This window comes from Salvelinus alpinus, chromosome 22 (assembly GCF_045679555.1).
Source record: "Salvelinus alpinus chromosome 22, SLU_Salpinus.1, whole genome shotgun sequence".
Taxonomy (NCBI): Eukaryota; Metazoa; Chordata; class Actinopteri; order Salmoniformes; family Salmonidae; genus Salvelinus; species Salvelinus alpinus.
The window spans coordinates 11,151,809-11,168,575 of record NC_092107.1 but is presented as its reverse complement, the minus strand read 5'-3'; the positions used below and the strand labels follow the sequence as shown (position 1 = coordinate 11,168,575).

General features: G+C 42.5%; 1 protein-coding gene across 1 annotated transcript in view; it reads right to left on the bottom strand.

The window, feature by feature from the left end:
• Positions 1 to 6,551, bottom strand: part of LOC139548987 (serine/threonine-protein kinase PAK 4-like) — a 29,508-nt gene extending 22,957 nt beyond the window's left edge. Inside the window, exon 1 of the mRNA XM_071359006.1 lies at positions 6,341 to 6,551. The gene's annotated coding sequence lies outside the window, so the exon portion shown is untranslated. The remainder of the gene's footprint in view (positions 1 to 6,340) is intronic.
• Positions 6,552 to 16,767: the final 10,216 nt, after the last annotated feature.

Genomic DNA, 16,767 nt, shown 5'->3' with positions numbered 1-16,767 from the left:
ACAAGGTAAAAATCTGTAATTCTGCCCCTGAATAAGGCAGTTAAGCCACTGTTCCCCGGTAGGCCGTCATTGTAAATAAGTATGTGTTCTGACTTGCCTAGTTAAATAAAGGTTAAATAAAATAAATATGCCTGCATAATGCAACAGCACCTTTTTTCTTGTTTTGCAACCACAATTCATTATTATATTCTCTCATTGTGCAACAGTTAAAGCAGAGGGGAAATGTGGCCAGCCCATTACCCACAATCCCCCGGCAAGCTGTGTACACAAGAACTTTCTATTACCAGGCAAGCAGGTCCTAGCTTGATTGTGGACCTCGCTGATTGAAGCGATTACACATTGCAAACATGGAAAACAATTCACTGTGCTGTGTGTAGCCTATAGTCTACTACACTGAGCCTATATTACAGTCAGCATGACCTACACAGACAGGGCTTTGTTTAAGAGACATAGATGACAAGAGATTCTCGATGCCATCACTCTTACCCACACAGTGACATATCAGCCTTATCTGAAAACAATGCCAGCCAGCTGCAATCGCTGCTTAAAGGAAATATGAAACTGAAATGCAGAGTATGATAATGTGAAGCCAGGGCTGAAGAGATGACCAGTCCACACCACACATTCAGGACTACAGCATAATATCCTCTGATCACTCTCCCCCTCAGTGTGACTAAGTTGATCCGAAGAGAGTGAGGTAGAACTCAGAAAGCGAGACAGGAATGTGCGAGCGAGAGAGAGCGAAGCGCCACTGATGAGAAAGTGAGTCCATTAGATTCTGTGTCTTATATAACTATAATCAGAGAGAGAAAGTGAGTTAAAGACTCAACGAGGAATTGACTCTGTCTAGTTGAAAGTTGGAAAGTGAGACGCCTCCCTGGGTCAGATGAAAGCACTTTAATAGCCAAATAGTGAGGCATGATGTGAAAACACAGCAGTAGCTGTGCTAAAGCCCTTCAAATGAAAAGCTGACTCCACCTTTCGCCTGGGGCGGAGGGGAGAGAGAGGGCTCCTAAAAAAATATATAATATGTAGGCCTAGAGGGTGTGGAATAGTAGTGGGAGGAAAAAAAGCAAAGCACATCATTATAGGCTAGCCTACATTACTTTGGTAGCTGAAATGAGAAGATTTCACACATAATGGCCCGAACATCTGTACATACACTGGAAGTCTGGTTTTAGGACTAGTCTAGGCCCTACAGGTTGTGTGGATGAGTTAAACCTGAACATGTTCCTAAGTGGTCTACGAACATGACCAATGAATGCACGTAGGCCGTCCTCTATAAAATCAGCACTAGAGGCTACTTGATGCCTTCCATTTTTCCCCCGAATCCTCTACTGAAAACGATTTATACAGCTGTGTTTTTCTCCCCTATGGAGGCAGCCTTAGGGCTCAGATCAAAAGAACGACAACATGCCGTCCGTGATCATGTGAACCCAGTGTGGCCTCTGATCTAGGGTCTCTCAACTACAACTTCACACTGCCGCCCCACTCCACTCTCTGTTCTCTACTAAAAAGGGGATTTATGCAGGCAGGAAAAAAGGAAAATGAGAAATGGAGTTAATTGAATCCTCCTGGTAGAAAGAGTTACAATTGTAAGCTTAACTATCGGTGAACTGAATGGTCTAGACATAACCACCCCCAAAAAATAAATGTGAGAGCACAGAGCAGTAATAAAATGGCTTTTCTACTAACTACCAGCGGAAGCATAGGCCAGGCGTCCTTTGGTCTCAATTAGAGGTTGACCGATTAATCGGCATGGCCGATTTCAAGTTTTCATAACAATCGGTAATCGGCATTTTTGGACGCCAATTATAGACGATTACGGCCGATTACATTGCATTCCACGAGGAAACTGCGTGGCAGGCTGACCACCTTGTTACGTGAGTGCAGCAAGGAGCCAAGGTTAGTTGCTAGCTAGCATTAAAAACGTATCTTATAAAAAACAATCAATCTTCACATAATCACTAGTTAACTACACATGGTTGATGATATTACTAGGTTAACTACCTTGTCCTGCATTCCATATAATCAATGCGGTGCCTGTTAATTTATCATCGAATCACAACCTACTTCGCAAAACGGGTGATGATTTAACAAAAGCACAATCGTTGCACAAATGTACCTAACCATAAACATCAATGCCTTTCTTAAAATCAATACACAGAAGTATATATATTTTTTTTTAAACCTGCATATTTAGTTAAAAGAAATTCATGTTAGCAGGCAATATTAACTAGGAATATTGTGTCACTTCTCTTGCGTTCATTGCATGCAGAGTCAGGGTATATGCCACAGTTTGGGCCGCCTGGCTCGTTGCAAACTAATTTGCCAGAATTTTACATAATTATCACATAACATTGAAGGTTGTGCAATGTAACAGCAATATTTAGACTTAGATTTGCCACCCGTTCGATAAAGAACGGAACGGTTCCCTATTTCACTTTGTTTTCAAAATGAGAGTTTCCGGATTTTACCATATTAATGACCAAAGGCTCGTATTTCTGTGTTCATTATATTATAATTAAATCTATGATTTGATAGAGCAGTCTGACTGAGCAGTGGTAGGCAGCAGCAGGCTTATAAGCATTCATTCAAACTTTACTGCGTTTGCCAGCAGCTCTTAGCAATGCTTGAAGCACAGCACTGTATGACTTCAAGCTTATCAACTCCCGAGATTAGGCTGGCAATACTATAGTGCCTATAAGAACATCCACTAGTCAAGGTATATGAAATACATATGATATAGAGATAAATAGTCGACGCGTCATAATTCCTATATTAACTACAACCTAAAACTTAACTGGGAATATTGAACCACCAGCATTCATATGTTCTGAGCAAGGAACTTAAACGTTAGCTTTTTACATGGCACATATTTTTGCATTATTTAAACCAAATTGAGCATGTTATATTATTTATTTGAGACTAAATAGATTTTACGTATTATATTAAGTTAAAATAAGTGTTCATTCAGTATTGCTGTAATTGTCATTATTACACACACATATATATTATATATAAAAATAAATAAATCGGCCGATTAATCGGTATTGGCTTTATTTGGTCCTCCAATAATCGGTATCGGTGTAGAAAAATCATAATCGGTCGACCTCTAGTCTCTATGTGATTTAAAGAATTTGTTTCCTATTTTATTTGCTTCCATTCCACAACTCTCAGAATTCATGGGGGAAAATTAGCCTATGACACACAAAAATGCTTATCAGAAATGTGTTGGTTCTGATAAATAGCCACATATCCCAGTGGTTTTGGGTAAACAAACTAAAAACACTGTTTCTGGACAGTGTGTAGATACCCTGTCAATCTCCTAACACAAAACTGGGAAGAGCTTAATAACTTGACACAGACTAGGTGGGGGAACACACTAGTCATGACTATTCCAAAACCCCTTACAGCTTATCACTGCGTCTGTTGATCTCTAACATCCATCCCTAACAAACAGTGGTGGTACAGAGCTGTTGGGGTGACTGGGTGTAGTGTAGGTATTTGTTTGGGTAGAGTGCAGGGGTTCCGTCTGTGTGACCCTCAGCAGCACTCAGACATGCCAGGAATGTGTGGAGTGCCCGGCACTGATCGCACAACCCTGCTTACTTGCACCCTGTCACACCAGCACTAAACATTTATCAGCTGCCAAGTCTCCAAAAGTAAGGATGGAAAGAGAGAGTGGTTGTCTACACTTGACACTTACATGCAACTTCTGCTATCAGAATACGAAGATAGCATTGAAATGTCGCTTTGGGGTGTGATGGGTGTTCAGAGCCGGCTGACCATCTCAGGAGGTGGTCAGGGATGCATTGTGTGCGGATTTCTCCTCAGTCTAGACGCAATACGGCTACCGAAAGCGCATTCAGTGGGCGACATCATCAGCACTCCTCCCACAAGTATCCAAAATAAACTCATGTTTTGGGACCAAGAGACACCTTCTCACTATAACGTTATAGGAAATACATACCTAGCGTGTGAGGAACATGTTTGCTGGCCTCAAATGCTAGCCAGCTAGCTAATACTTTGAATAAATACTTTTTGTTTGGCTAGAGTTACGCTAACCAGTTTGCAATCCCTTTAGTGTTATTTGCTAGTTTGCTGGCTAGCTACAAAGATGGCTAGTTAGTTAGAGTAGCTGGCTAGTTAGCTAGAGTAGTTAGCTAATGCCATCAGTTGTTGTGTTATCATATGTTGCCTATTCCACCATTTGTGGAATTCATACTGACATCTGTATATAGCACAGGAAAAGGGAATAAGGACACGGTAGACATATTTAAATGTAGCAGCATGAGACGTTCAGAATTCCATGATCAGAACTCTATGATCAGAATACAAAAGCTTCATGAACTGTCAAGTCGAGAGAGAGGAGTGTGTGTTCAGGATTAGAGTTGTAACGTAAACTCACCCCATTCCGTACAAATGTGCGCAACCGCAACATTCAAACGAGGCTACAAAGAAAACTAATGGGACTGTAGCGAATGTGTTGACTTCAAAATCGGGGGTGTGAACTAGGTTTCTATTCAAGCGTTGATCGACATGGTAATGGCTCTATAGTATGGGAGAAAAGTTGAAAAAAACGGACCCTCCGTTACATCGTGACGTGTCATGTCGTAACGTACAGCACGCATAAAGCAACTATTTCTGTCTTACAATCTCTCTCCACCAGGTGTAGCACTTCTCTCATTATTTAAAAACAAGAAATGGACAGTGACGGGGGTAAGGGGGGATACCTAGTCATTTTTGGCGTCATCATTGCATGGGATCATCATTCTTAAAGCCGTTGTTTACTTCATAAATCACTTTAGCACCGCCCTAAAAACCGACTCAAATTCGACACAAACCTTCAATTAGGTATGTAATGACACATTATATAAACTCTTTATAGTGTTTTATTTACATTTTAGAGGCAATAAGGTGATAAGTTGGACAGATCGAGTGAAAAAACACAATTTTCCCACACAACATCTCTCCTTCTCACTATCACGCATTAGTTTTGCTTCCCCACCCGCCATTCTTTTAAAGACCTGACGGGGCTCATTGCCTGCTTGAATTATGCAGAAACGGGCAGCGTTTAGGTCATGTAATTGATTCTGTTGGAAAGGGGAGAAATTACGCTTTACAATGGTATTGACATTACAGTTGATCTGGAAGTATTACGTTTTTGGGGTGCTAAAATAAGGGCAATTGTACGGACCAAGGCGATGTACGAGTTTACATTACAGGGCTAGAGTTCAGGATTTCATAGATGAGATAAATAATAATAATTTGGTGGGTGCTTACATGTGTACTATTTTACACAAGTACAAATGTGTATTGTGTGAGAATTGGACATTTGTTTTTGCAAATGAGACGCGGTCAGAGAGTGGGGTCACGGCCAGGGATCAGTCATTATTGATGGCGACCCTGGAGCAATTAGGGTTAAGTGCCTTACTCAAGGGCACAGAGATTTTTCACCTAGTCGGCTCGGGGATTCAAACCAGCGAACGGTTACCTGCTGCCTGGTTCTGCTTACAAGAAAGAGTAAATAAGGCCATAATACAAGGCCTGAATTCTTCAGTAGAGCAGAAAGCTAGATTAGACTGCAGCTAACATCAAAGGTCTCTGGATAGAACCTCAATTTTGACTTTCCAAACAAAGTAATTGCTCCTCCCGAGTCCAATTTTGTGTTATTGACTGTACTTTAGTTTATCCCACGTGTAACTTTGTGTTGTTTTTTGTCGTACTGCTTTGCTTTATCTTGGCCAGGTCGCAGTTGTAAATGAGAACTTGTTCTCAACTGGCCTACCTGGTAAAATAAAGGTGAAATAAACTACAGCACAGACTACACACATCACTTAGCTCCCCTAGGGCGTTTGAATAGTTAGATCAAGCTAGCAAAATCATTGTTTCTCAGCATAACAGCTACTTTGAGGTATACGGTTTCTACCTATAGCAGTGGATTACTAGCATACTTTAACCAATGTAATGTTTGTTAGTTTACCAGTTGGATTTGTCAACTCACTAAGCTAACTTAGAGGTTCTTATTGGCCGATAACGTTAGCTAGCTGCTATATTTTTACAATGAAAGAGTAGACTAACGTTAGCTCGTGACTCATTTCACTGAGTTTCAAGACCCATTATGAATGACTTTATATTGCATAAAGTTACTCTTATTCTAGACAAGTTCGTTTTTGGTTCACTAGCCAAACAAACTCATTCTAGCTAGCAACTAGCTAGCTAGTACTAATGATAGCAAGTTGCTAACGTAGCTAGCTAAACTTAGTTTAGATAGCTAACGTTAAGTCAGTAGGCATAGCTGGATGAATGAAAGACAAATGATTCGTGTCATAATTACCTTAAATTTCCTTCGTGCACCGCTAAAATTGATAAAGTGGATAAATAGTTTATTGATTCGCTTAATAAAAGAAGCTGCCCAAAACTATGTAATATTAGCCGAAGTCTCACTTTCCCGTCGTCATATTGAGGCTGCTGGTGGTAACACTACATCCGGGGAGCTGCTACGTTCGAGCTCCGTAGCAACCAATACTACCATGCTTGATTGATTCACTGAATGGTTGTATTGTTTCATTGATATGACATCAGGAACTATTAACCTTGCCAAAATCACAGTTGGTTTAACACAAAAAGAAGGGTAATGACTAGGGAGTTCAGCATGGTTGCCCCAAAGCCGTACATTTATACAGTACCAGTCAAAAGTTTGGACACACCTACTCATTCAAGGTTTTTATTTTATTTTACTATTTTCTACATTGTAGAATAATAGTGAATACATAAAAACTATAAAATAACACCTATGGAATCATGTAACCAAAAAAGTGTTAAACAAATCAAAATATATTTTATATTTGAGATTCTTCAAAGTGGCCAACCTTTCCCTTGATGACTCTTGGCATTCTCTCAACCAGCTTCACCTGGAATGCTTTTCCAACTGTCTTGAAGGAGTTCCCACATATGTTGAGCACTTGTTGGCTACTTTTCCTTCACTCTGTGGTCCAACACATCCCAAATCATCTCAATTGGGTTGATGTCGGATGATTGTGGAGGCCAGGTTATCTGATGGAGCACTCCATCACTTTCCTTCTTGGTCAAATAGCCCTTTCACAGCCTGGAGGTGTTTAGTCATTGTGCTGTTGAATAACAAATGATTGTCCCACTAAGCCCAAACGAGATGGGATGGCGTATCACTGCAGAATTCTGTGGAAGCCATGTTGGTTAAGTGTGCCTTGAATTCTAAATAAATCACAGTGTCACCAGCAAAGCCATCACACCTCCTCCTCCGTCCTTCACGGTGGGAACCACACATGCGAAGGTCATCCATTCACCTACTCTGCGTCTCACAAAGACACAGCGGCTGGATACAAAAATCTCAAATTTGGACTTATCAGACCAAAGGAAAGATTTCCTCCTGTCTAATGTATATTGCTCGTGTTTCTTGGCCCAAGCAAATCTCTTCTTCTTGTTGGTTTCCTTTAGTAGTGGTTTCTTTGCAGCAATTCGACCATGAAGGTCTGGTTCACACAGTATCCTGTGTAACAGTTGATGTTGAGCTGTGTCTTTTACTTGAACTCCTTGAAGAATTTATTTGGGCTGCAATTTCTGAGATTGGTAACTCTAATGAACTTATCCTCTGCAGCAGAGGTAACTCTGGGTTTTCCTTTCCTGTGGCAGTCCTCATGAGAGCCAGCTTCAGAATAGCTCTTGATGGTTTTTGCAACTGCACTTTAAAAAAACTTTTAAGTTCTTGAAATTTTCCGAATTGACTGACCTTCATGTCTTAAAGTAATGATGGACTGTCATTTCTATTTGCTTATTTGAGCTCTTCTTGCCATAATATGGACTTGGTCTTTTACCAAATAGGGCCATCTTCTGTATACCAACCCTACCTTGTCACAACACAACTGATAGGCACAAACGCATTAACAAGGAAAGAAATTCCACAAATGAACTTTTAACAAGGCACACCTGTTAATTGAAATGTATTCCAGGTGACTACCTCATAAAGCTGGTTGAGAGAAAGCCAAGAGTGTGCAAAGCTGTCATCAAGGCAAAGGGTGACCGCTTTGAAGAATCTCAAATATAAAATATATTTTGATTTATTTAACACTTTTTTGGTTACTACATGATGATGTGTTATTTCATAGTGTTGATGTCTTCCCTATTATTCTACAATGTAGAAAATAGTAAAATAAAGAAAACCCCTTGAATGAGTAGCTGTGTCCAAACTTTTGAATGGTACTGTTTATCTAAATATACAGCTACGTATATGTATGTTTATGGGCAAACCATGTTAAATCGAGAATCACCACTGAATATGCTTTTAAGTTCAGGGTATGCTACACACCTCAACATAATGCCATGGGTATGCTACACCTCAATATAATGGAAGGTAAGCCCTGTAACTCCCCCTCATGGTCCCCTTACCAAAATACAAAGAGCCTACCTGTCATGTGCTTTTAGTGTCACCATAGCAACATATCTCCTCCAATAAGCTGAAAGAGCATGATGATGGTAGTAGAATATATCAACATGTTTTGGAAAAAAAAGGTTAAAGGCTCATTGGCTCATCAGATATGTGAGAGAACAAAGGAAGGGAGGGAGGGACAGTAATGGAGAGTGCTGACAGCCTGGGGGGCCTTTCCATCTAATCAATATGTTATTGGGCACATTGCAATACAGACTGACCCTGCACACTCAATCCACATTCTGGGATGTTATAGTGAGTGTTGATAGAGAGCGAATGTGTCGAGCTCTTCTTCACACCTTGGCACCCCTGCTGACATGATGGATGAACCAGGTGGTCTGATCAAGCGATCTGGTGTGGAAATCTTCCTCCAGGCCATGGAGGAAGGGAAGGTCCAGCTAGCCCACTTCATCCTAGCTGCACTGGGTGAGGCTGCGGTAAATGCCACCATAGAGGAGCAGCAGGGGCTGGCGACAGGCCGCACCCCACTGATGTGTGCCGCAAAACTCCCACGGACCGCAGATCGCACCCATTTCCTGAGGCTGCTCCTGGCTAGGGGGGCGGAGGTGGACCGTAGAGACAGCGAAGGTCGCACCGCCCTCAGCCTGGCCAGCGAATGCGGCCATTTGGATGCCGTCCGCCTCCTAGTCCAGAATGGTGCACACCCAGGCAGCTCAGACAGCCAGGGGAGGACGCCTCTCGCTTATGCCGCCCGCTGTCGCCACAGTGCCGTGGTCAAGTTCCTAGTGAAGGATCTGAAGAGCAGGGGGGAGGAGGGGATGGGGGAGGAGGCTGTGGGGGAAGAGACATGGCTTCTGGGAGAGGAAGAGGAACATGATGATCACTCACTGGAGGATCTCCATGGAGGGGTAGAGGGGGTCAAGAAGACCCAAGAGAACCCCTCAGAGGATGGACCCTCAGCAGTTGAAGCACAGGGTGGGCAGAGAAAGTCTTTGGAGACTGCAGATGTTGAAGGGTCAGGTAGTGGCTATTTCTATCTCAGACTGAGTGCTCCCCCAAAAGACATGGGCTACTTTCTCTGTGAGAACACCGTGGGTGACCTGCTCCTGGTTGACCATGTGATTTGCAACCCTTATGCCCTGGACGAGGAGCCTGGGGGTGAGTGTGTTAGTGGAATGAGCCGTGGCCACTGCTCCACTTGTTCAGCAATGTCCCCACTCCTCCTCCAGTCACTGACTGACCAGGTCATCCAGAACCCTCTGCTCTGCCAGTCAGGAGCCAGAGAGGGGTATGTCTGCCACTCCCAACCCTACCAATCACCACAGGGCTCAGGGGAAACGCCCAGGAGTAGGTTAATCTCTAGCTGGCTGAAAAGAGGACACTCCTATAGTATTGACCAGCCTCCCACAGAGGTCAACTCCACCAAACCCTCTAGTAGCTTCTGGAAATGGATGACACCCAGACGAGTGCTGCTGAGCACTGCTGGGCCTGGACCTCACATCCCTCTGACTGACACCTCTCCAGAGTCACACTCAGAAAACAACAATCCCCTACAAGATGAGTCTTCCTCCACCACCTCAGCATTGGAGTCCCACTACACATCTTAAGTCACCATGCTCCAAAACTGGTGCTTTCTGGAGTCACCAAGGACAGCAGATACAGCTGTTACAGATTGGAATAGAAAACTGGCATGATGTAATAGTCCACATTCTCATAATTTATATAACAATGACCCCTAGTGGTGAAACAGGTATCTTCTCCCTTATTAGTATTGTGTTGAAGGGGAAATGTTCGATAATGACCACATCTTTTACACATTTTCTAAACTGTAATGAAATATTCGTATTATTACCTATATATTAATATCTTTTAGTGTTCTATTAGAGCACAACAATTGCAATTCAGTGTATTGCTATTTTTATGCTATTCTTTTATTAATTGACAATAATAATAGATAATAAAGACAATTCTACCTTTCTAATGACTTGAACTTATTGAATTTCCATTGGTCCAATGGTCTTGAACCCGGAGTGGATATTGTTATCAAGAGAATTCCACACAACCAAACTAAGAACATTGAGGAAATGACACGATTTCTTGTGGAAATTAAACTATAGCAGTTAGTGAGACGGTTAGGGAAAATATCCTATCTTGTTTCTAGTGAATGTAATGAGAGAACATTAGGGCACAGTGCTCCCATTGCAGGATCCCATGGCATCGTAGAGCACCAGTGTCATTTTCTAATCAGTGTTGTTCAGTGTACTGTTTAATATCAAGTACAGCAGCGTAGTTAATACTTCTTTCCCTACACAGAAGGCAGAACTCTCATAGAGCTGATCCTGACAGCAGGAACATGAGGGGAATGTCTGGTGGCAGACTTGTAGAGGTCAGATCCAGTCTGATCCAGCTTAGACAGGTCCCTCAGTTCCCTTCTTAACGACACTTACCTTTGTCAACTTCTGTCAGGAGTGTCCACCCTAATCCACCAAAAATGTAAGTGTCAACTGACAGGCTTCTTCAGGAGCCATCACATCACAGCTGTTGAAAAAGTGTGACCTCCTTGGGGCTTTTGATCCGTCATGCTGAGTCATACATGGGTGTCGCCTCAGAGCGAGGAGATGGAGGCAAAGGCAGACAGGGAGAAGGAATGGGTCCTGACAACTTTCAGTGCAATTTAATTATTGATTGAAGGAAGTGTTGCAACTCTCTCCCGCTTTCCCCATATGCCTTCGAGACATAGGGAGAGAGTAGTGGGTTACACCGACTGACTGTTCAGTGGTAACAATAATTGTCAATCATAGCTACTGTCATGATGTTTGAAAGCAGTGGGCTAATGGTAGGCTGTGTTTACTTCTCTTAGCAATAGACCACCTGAAGTTTGATAAAACAAAGAAAGATAGACAGGCAATGACAAAAATTGACAAAAAAGAGGTGCCGATCAAGAGGAGTTTACATAAACACCTGAGGTTCATAGAGGACAAACTCTTTCATCACTATTGTGAACCATGTAGGATCATAGGAGACGCTTGCCTCATTAAAATACAGAGGCAGATGTAGTGTGCCCAATTCCTGTCCTCCATGGAGCAGTAACAAAATAAACATCTGCTTGATTCTAATTGATTGGCTTTTGAGAATATCATATTACACACAGAGAATAATGGAATTCAAAACATACATTGTGAATGTTTATGTACTTAGAAACTAAATGTTGTCTATAATGAAAAAGTAAAACAACGGTCACATTTTTGTTATACCACCTATTTAAATTGTACAGGGGGGGGGGGGGGGGGGGTACAGTGCAACACAATAGATAACAGATAGTCCATAGGGGTGTGTCACAGGCTACAACAGTTTCACTGAAGGTGAATTATTTGTCTATGCTCTGGAGTTACGCGCTAAACTGTCTCTACATTTCTATAGTAAGAGATAATCTGAGTGGATGGGTTAATTTAATAAATGTCCCTCCCTCTGCATCCGAAAAGCTACAGGCAATCACAAGTCTTTAGGCTGTCAACCTCTAATTTGATTCCTGGGTAGGCTAACCTGTATAGTTCAGCAGACTGCTGCAAAAATCCCAATATCCTTCTTCAAATAACGTCTTGCTGTCCCCTCTGTCGCGGTACACCATTGCTGCGTGTGCCTGGGTTGTCTCCAGGTGTCCTAAAGCGCATCTAAAAAGTGTCAAGCATTGCGCGGGATATCACCGCGGAGGATAGTCTACGGACCTAACGCAGTCATAACCTTGGCTGGCACATTGTGTTATTGGTTACTGCCGGGATGGTGACATTGTCCGATGCCGGGCTATTGACAGGATCCGGACTCCAAAAGAAAACATAGTAGATTGCCAGAATGAAGGCAGATATTGACACGCATAGGAAATAAGCAATCGCCATCGCCACTTTCACCCAAATCTTTGTGGTTGTGTTGGCATGTTTCACCCGCTGGTCGCCGGTATAGCTCGGCCTCCTGTTCATATCCCCGTTCTGCTTCACCGTGGTAACATGTGTGTTGGCTTTCATCTTGCAATTGTTATATCCTTGTTCTGGCAATGAATGTAGTCTGTTCATGTGGTAGTGTCCAAAGCCTCCAAATGATATCTTCCCCTTTCAAGTCAGGTAGGCATTGTGGAAACCGCTGTCACTGCTCCTCGTGGGATGATGCTTTAATTAACCCTCTCTATAAACTGGACAGGGCGACTGGAGCGGCGCACCAGAAAAGCTCACAATTTAAAAGGTTCAAATGGGGCGGGTCAAAAGCACATTGATTGGATTATAGTTTCACAGTTAGCAGTTAGCCTACGTCCCAGAAATATGATAGGTGCATTTGCCTATGTTTATCGCACAGACCCCTATCAAAATGTTGTCCACGAAGGTTGTAGATCTAAAAATCAAGTTAGATTTATTTACCAAAATATTAACATAAAAATCTAAAGGGGATTCATTTATTTTATTTTCATATTTCTGGTCTCGTGGATGGTGAAATAGCTTTAAAAGCATCAAACAATATTCTCCCTGGAGCGTTCACATTATAATCCCTACACTCACAAGAGGCGCACAATACGTCAGGCAGCCGTTTGAGGTTGCACTTATTATTTTATTGAACCTTTATTTCACTAGGCAAGTCAGTTAAGAATACATTCTTATTTACAATGACGGCCTACCAAGAATACATTCTTATTTACAATGACGGCCTACCAAGAATACATTCTTATTTACAATGACGGCCTACCAAGAATACATTCTTATTTACAATGACGGCCTACCAAGAATACATTCTTATTTACAATGACGGCCTACCAAGAATACATTCTTATTTACAATGACGGCCTACCAAGAATACATTCTTATTTACAATGACGGCCTACCAAGAATACATTCTTATTTACAATGACGGCCTACCAATACATTCTTAATTACAATGACGGCCTACCAAGAATACATTCTTATTTACAATGACGGCCTACCAAGAATACATTCTTATTTACAATGATTGCCTACCAAAAGGCAAAAGGCCTCCTGAGGGGAGGGGGGCTGGGATTAAAAATAAATATATATAGGACAAAACACACATCATGACAAGAGAGACACCACAACATTACATAAAGACAGGCTAAAGACAACAACATAGCAAGGCAGCCACACAACATGGTAGCATCACAACATGGTACAAACATTATTGGGCACAGACAACAGCACAAAGGGCAAGAAGGTAGAGACAACAATACATCATGCAAAGTAGCCACAACTGTCAGTAAAAGTGTCCATGATTGAATCTTTGAATGAAGAGATTGGGATAAAACTGTCCAGTTTGAGTGTTTGTTGCAGCTCGTTCCAGTCACTAGCGGCAGCGAACTGAAAAGACGAGCGACCCTGGGATGTGTGCGCTTTGGGGACCTTTAACAGAATGTGACTGGCAGAACGGCTGTTGTATGTAGAGGATGAGGGCTGCAGTAGATATCTCATATGGGGGAGTGAGGCCTATCAGGGTTTTATAAATAAGCATCAACCAGTTGGTCTTCCGAACAGGTATACAGAGATGACCAGTTTACAGAGGAGCATAGAGTGCAGTGATGTGTCCTATAAGGAGCATTTGTGGCAAATCGGATGGCCGAATGGTAAAGAACATCTAGCTGCTCGAGAGCACCCTTACCTGCCAATCTATAAATTATGTCTCCATAATCTAGCATGGTCATCCATCTGAATCAGGGTTAGTTTGGCAGCTGGGGTGAAACAGGAGCGATTACGATAGAGGAAACCAAGTCTGGATTTAACTTTAGCCTGTGGGTTTGATATGTACTGAGAGAAGGACAGTGTACCATCTAGCCATACTCCCAAGTACTTGTATGAGGTGACTACCTCTAAACCCTCAGAGGTAGTAATCACACCTGTGGGGAGAGGGGCATTCTTCTTACCAAACCACATTACCTTTGTTTTGGAGGTGTTCCAAACAAGGTTAAGCGTAGGGAAAGCTTGTTGGACACTAAGAAAGCTTTGTTGTAGAGTATTTAACACAACATCTGGAGAGAGGCCAGCTGAGTACAAGACTGTCATTTGCATATAAATGGATGAGAGACCTTCCTACTGCCTGAGCTATGTTGTTGATGTAAATTGAGAAGAGCGTGGGGCCTAGGATTGAGCCTTGGGGTACTCCCTTGGTGACAGGCAGTAGCTGAGACAGCAGATTTTCTGACTTTGTACACTGCACTCTGAGGTAGTTAGCAAACCAGGCCAGAGACCCCTCAGAGACACCAATACTCTTTAGCTGGCCCACAAGAATGGAATGGTCTACCGTATCAAAAGCTTTGGCAAAGTCAATAAAAATTGCAGCACAACATTGCTTAGAATCAAGGGCAATGGTGACATCATTGGGGACCTTTAAGGTTGCAGTTACACATCCATAACCTGAGCAGAAACTAGATTGCATACCAGAGAGAATACTACAGACATCAAGAAAGCCAGTCAGTTGATTATTGACAAGTTTTTCCAACACCTTTGATAAACAGGGCAAAATAGAAATAGGCCTATAACAGCTAGGATCAGCTTGATCTCCCCTTTAAATAAAGGATGAACTGTGGCTGCCTTCCAAGCAATGGGAACCTCCCCAGAAGTAGAGACATGTTAAAAAGGTCAGAGATAGGCTTGGCAATGATAGGGTCAGCAACCTTAAAGAAGAAAGGGTCTAAACCATCTGAGGGTCAAGTTTCAGGAGCTCCTTTAGCACCTCAGACTCAGTGACTTCCTGCAGGGAGAAACTATGTGGAGGGGGAGGGGAAAAAGAGGGAGAAGAGAAGCATCAGGGATAGTCGCATTAGAAGGGGTGGGAGATGAGGAAATGTTGGATGGGCAAGGAGGCATGACTGAGTCAAATAGGAATCCTGACTTAATGAAGTGGTGATTAAAGAGCTCAGCCATGTGCTTCTTGTCAGTAACAACCACATCATCAACATTAAGGGACATGGGCAGCTGTGAGGAGGAGGGTTTATTCTCCAGGTCTTTAACAGTTTTCCAGAACTTCTTGGGGTTAGACCCACAGAGAGAGAACTGCTCCTTAAAGTAACTAACTTTGGCCTTCCGGACGAGAGCCAGTCAGCCTGAGTATGCGTGTGCCGAGCCTTTAGCCAAATGCAATTCCTGAGGTGGAGTAACTCTGCAAGATCACTCTAGAACCAGGAGCTGAACCTGTTTTTAAATTCTCATTTTCTTTATGGGGACGTGTCTGTTAACAATACCACTGAAAGTATGAAAAAAAAAAAAGAAGAAAAAAAAGGTCCAAGCGTCTTGGACAGAGGGGATCAAGCTGATTCTATACCATTTTACAGAGGCCAGTTCATGAAGGAAGGCTTGCTAATTAAAGTTTGACAGGTCGTTTCACTGAGCAGCCATTACAAACACAGGCTGCAAAACAGTGATCACTAAGGTCATTACAGAAAACACCAGACTGATACCTATCAGGATTATGTGTGAAGTTAACATCAAGGAGACTATCTTTTTCTGGATGTTTGGAGTCATACCTTGTGGGATTGGTAATAATCTGAGAAAGATTTAGGGAGTCCCATTGTTTCAGGACTTGGTCAAGTGGTTTAATAACCATGTCCCTGTTTAGGTCACCTAGCAGAACAAATTCAGACTTAGTATAAGGGGCCAGGAGAGAGGTTAGGGCAGGTAGGGTACAGGCCGGTGCTGATGGAGGACAATAGCACCCAGCAACAGTCAACAAAGTACTATTTTAAGTTTAATGCTTAAAACCAGCAAATCAAATTGTTTGGGGACAGACTTGGTGGAGACAACCGAGCACTGAAGGTAATCCTTGGTAAAGATCGCCACTCCCCAACCTTTGGAAGATCTGTCTAGCCGAAAAAGGTTATAACCAGAAAGGTTAACATCAGTATTCAAAACACTCTTCCCCGTCTCAGTAATGACCAACACATCTGGATTGGAGCTGTGAACCCACACTTTCAATTGATCCATTTTAGGTAATACGCTTCTAGTGTTAACGTGCAGAAAACCCAGGCTTTTACGAGAGCAGAAATCAGTGAAGCAGATATCGGAGCACAAGTCAGAATTGGGGCTAGCAACAGTAGATGGGCCAGGGTGTACATGCACATTTCCAGATATCATCAACAGTAATACAATCAAGGCACGGCATAGGACAGGGAGAGCTCTGCGTAAACAATAGAGTCAGAGTCCCGAGTGTGGGAACAAACAGTCTGTCCCACGGTTGGGTAAAGAAAGTTCGTAGTCAACAAAGCATGCAGGAGTCATGAGGCAAATAGCAAAATGCAAAAAAAAAAAAAAAAAAAAACTTGGGGCTAGCAATTAAGTTCCGTCACTCGCTCCAAC